This window comes from Monodelphis domestica, chromosome 4 (assembly GCF_027887165.1).
Source record: "Monodelphis domestica isolate mMonDom1 chromosome 4, mMonDom1.pri, whole genome shotgun sequence".
In the NCBI taxonomy this organism is placed as follows: Eukaryota; Metazoa; Chordata; class Mammalia; order Didelphimorphia; family Didelphidae; genus Monodelphis; species Monodelphis domestica.
In genome coordinates, this window is record NC_077230.1 from 94800756 (window position 1) to 94805001 (window position 4246).

General features: G+C 41.8%; 1 long non-coding RNA gene across 1 annotated transcript in view; it reads left to right on the forward strand.

Annotated features, from left to right (window-relative positions):
- The window catches only part of LOC103106125 (uncharacterized), a 10900-nt gene extending 7103 nt beyond the window's left edge, over positions 1-3797 (forward strand). The window contains exon 3 of the long non-coding RNA XR_008911143.1: positions 3642-3797. This is a non-coding gene — a long non-coding RNA (uncharacterized LOC103106125). The remainder of the gene's footprint in view (positions 1-3641) is intronic.
- Positions 3798-4246: the final 449 nt, after the last annotated feature.

Sequence of the window (4246 nt, forward strand, 5' to 3'; positions counted from 1 at the left end):
ATTAACTTAGGGGAGAGCAGGGACGTCTCTCTGTTCACCGCTTCCAGTTTTTCTCTAATCATGTCATGGGCTGGGGGTGGAGGCGCAAGGCAGGCCCCAGCTTAGAAATGGGCTGCATTCCAAAAGTTCATCTGCAAGTCAATTCTTTGGCGCTCTGTCAGCATTTTCTTATAACAACACTGTTATATGCAGTGATCAGGTTCCTAGCAGACCCCCCAAATCCAAGTGAACTCCTCTGGCATTGAAATATAGCTTACGTGACAGAAAAGAACAGTGGTTTCGGAATCCAGAACATTGGCTTCAAGTCCTTATTCATAATAAGATACACAGATATAGAATTGGAGGGAAGTCGAGTCCAACCTTTTTCATTTTGCATATGAGGAAACTGAGGCAGAGTTCAAATGACTTGTCCAGAGTCATAGAGCTGCTAATTGTCTGGAGTGATAAATGAACCCAGGTCTTCTTGGTTCTAAGGTGAATAATCTCTTTACAATGTTATACCATCTCTCAAGTAGTTCTAACACAATATGACCAAGAGCAAGTCCATTAAGTAGCAAGGGCAGTCCCCTAGAATATACATGGAGATGTGTTTGCACCCTGGACCCTTCCAGCAGGGGTTTGACTCTTTGTCTTGAACATGAGTGACCAGAGGCTCCTGATAGGAATCTTGGCCCCTTTGGGGGGAGGAGAAGGAGTCTAACAGGATTCGCAAATGAGCCAGGAGGAGCTTTTTAGATTGGGAGCCTCTTTGTTGGGTCAGAGCCAACCCCAGTTCCCCCTGAGACTTCCAGGGATGTAGGGAGAAGAGTTAATTCACCAGCATTAATGGCGTCTGCATGCACATGATGGCTAGAATATATGCTAGTCCATGTGTCTGAGACTAGAACTCAAGTTCCTAGATGCCTCTTCTTTTTCTTTATCTATAAAATGGTTTGGGGGACGTTGGGAAGAGATGTCTCCTAATTCATGGGGTTACTATGACTCCCTTCCATATTGTGGAGGTTAGGTGCAAAGCACCCCCACAATCCAGAAAATCTGTGTAAAAGTTTTTGGCTTTTGTGTTCTTTTCACTAATTTTAACTTTGAAAAAGAAATTGTACATATTTTGGTATTAAAGGATAAAATATGCTGATTATACATATATTTTACACATTTCCAAGTTTCTAAAGTTTTTTATGTCATGTTGACCTTTGTGTGTTGTCTGTGACTTCTGCAAAACTTCCCCAATTTTCCCATTTAATTTCTTATGCCAACCCTTAATATATCAAAACCACGATGGGAAAGTCTCAGTGTGGGTTACCTGTAATAATAAGCCAATGTTACTAGGATCATAGAGTTTTCAACTAGAAACTGAGTTCCTATCTGATGAGGAGACAGGCACAGAGAATTTAAGTGACTGGTACACACCATCATATGGGTACTAAGTAACAGTGACAGGATTTGAACCCACACCCCTCTCACCCTAAACCCAGTGCTGTTACTATTACAACATACTGCTAGTACTGCATCATCATGTAACATGTAAGGACAAGGAGGGAGAAGAGAAAGGAGAATAGTTGGGTGAAAGGGTGGTAAGAAGCTAGAGCCGAGAGTTTGGGAGGAAAGGAAGGAATAGGGATAGAGGCTGAGGATGATTGTAGAGTGTGGCTGAGGCTCTGGGGTAGAAGAAAGCAAGATCTGGGAAGGGGATCCAAGAGGAAAAAGGAGCCAATGGGTGTTCTTATTCTTCTTTCTTCTTCATCTCCACAATGGCCATCTTTAGAAGGAATGGTGGGTTTCCTGAGTTATTTCTTACATAAGCAATTAGTGTTTTCTTTTACAACATGACAAATATGGTTGTGTTCAGCAGGAGAACCCCCTCACTCCCTCTTGCTGTTGGTTTTTGACACCTGTCATTTTGAGGCACTTTTTAAATATTGGTTTGGAAGGACCATCAGAGTGGTTTCAGCTTTTGCTGCTACTACACCGCCATCTTGGCTCTGCCTCCTAACCAACATGCCAAATATGGAAAAATGTATTTCATGATAGTACAAGTAAAATCTATATGGGGCAGGGTAGCTGGGTGACTCAGTGAACAGAGAGTGAGTTCCAGAGAGTATTCCTCCCAGTATGGGGTTCAAATGTGGCCACAGACACTTCCTGCCTGGCTGACCCCTGGGCAAGTCACTTGATCCCCAATGCCTAGCCCTTATTGCCCTTCTGCCCAATATTCAGTATTGATTCTAAGACATAAGGTAAAGGTTAAAAGACAAAACAAAGTCTGAATCAGATTATTTGCCAGGGGAGAGGGGAAAGAGGAAGGCAGAGAATTTGGAATACAAAATGTCAGAAAACAAATGTAAAAAATTATTCCAACATATATTTGGAGGGGAAATACAATAAATGCATTTAAAAATAATTTTCCCTAAAATTTTTATTCTCTATATTAAATATATATTTATATATATACAAATTAAAATTTTAAAAAGGGTGAGACAGGAAAAGGGCCATAGACAATCATCAATCTAGAGCTATATGGGAATTTAAAGATTATCTAGTCCAATTCTCTCATTTTATTGATGAGGAAATTGAGGCCTAAAGATGTTAAATGACTTGCCCTCTTAGAGAAATTAAGTAGCAGAAGCAGGATTTGAAATCAAGTCCATTGACTCCAAATACAGCACAATTGAGTTATAGAGGTACCCCCACTGTTCTAACTCTTGCCGCTATACCTCCCTGTTATAACTTCTTTGGCTTCATTTGAATCCAGCCTTCTGCAGTTCCAAATCCAAGGCTTTTTCCAGTCTACTAGAAGAGACTAGGTAGACCAATCTTTGAGTTCTCCCAAAGAAAAGAGAAAATTGTCTTTGAGAATTCAATAAATTCAATTCATTCTAATGAACATTTATTAAGTGCTTACTGCATCTGAGGCATCATGATAAATAAGAACAAAAACAAAACAAAAGCCTCTTAGGTCTGCTTAAATTCTACCTAGATCATACAACCTCTCTCTGGATAAGTGTAACACAAGATAATTTAAGGATAGACTGAACAGTTACTGGAAATTTTTGTATCTGAAGCATAAACCATAAACCATGGGAAAGGCAAACCACCTGAGAGGCACCCACCATGCTTTAGAGCAAACAGACCCCATTCCCAGAATGGGATGGGGAAGAGCAAAAGCATCTTCCTTTTTCAAGATCCCAGGATAATGGCCCCATGGACAGAAACCCAGGGATACCTTAAGACCAATGAAGAGGAAGTATCTCCAGGAGAGAGGAAGCAGACCATCTGGTATCTTACTACTTTAATTAATTTTTCTTGATAACTAGGCGCTAAGTAAGGTTAATTGCTTTTTCACACTTAGCACCTAAGAAACTTAATTAGGGGTTGGGGCATAGTGGTAATTCCTATATCAAAAAAGGGGTGGTAATGGAACTGAAAGAAGGCTTGAAGTCAATCCCTCTAAAACTCTAAATATATCATGAGATAATGTTAGAGTTGGATAGAATGCTAGGGATCTAGGTCACAAAAGAAGGATCATTCAACTGTCACTGAATCTGAGCTTCAGCCAAGATGGAACTTGGATGCCAAAGACTTGTTGACTGGCAGAAATAGAAGGAACCTTAGACAGCACCTTGTCTGATCCCTTTATTTTACAGAAGAAGAAATAGAGGAGCAAAATGAGTACCAGAGCAGGGATGAAATCCCAGGTCTCTTCCCTCCTTGGGCAGTGCTGGTTCTGTCAGGTTGTTGAAATTTGGCCTTCTTAGACACAGACATTCCTGAACACACCTCATGAGGTCATGAGTCAAGCCTAGCAGGTGAGTGGGAAGAGAGGTATCTTTCTGGAAAGCCCCTGTTCTCCAAGTTCACCCATGCCAGTTGAGCAAATTTCCCAAGACAGGCAAAAGTCTGGCTTCTGAGTCAAGGGCCAGGGATGCATCCTTCCCCATTTTTTTGCCCTGGGCACCTAAAGTACTAGAAGGGTACCCTAGGACTCCCTACCTCCAAGCTGAGAAGAACTTCTTGTGGTCTCTGCCCTCACTCCCTCTTGCCCAGAGAAGTCTGGAGCTAGCACCAAAGCTGATCGATTCCCTAGCAGGAGTCTAGGGATTTTACTGAGGAGACTGGGAAGAGTGATTGGAGGGCAGGTCTGCTGTTCTTGGAGTTGGGAGGCCTGTGTTTGAATCCTGACTCACTGTTTTCTCCCTTTGTGACTGAATCCTCTCCTTCTTTGGGCCTCAGGTTTCTCATCTGTAAAACG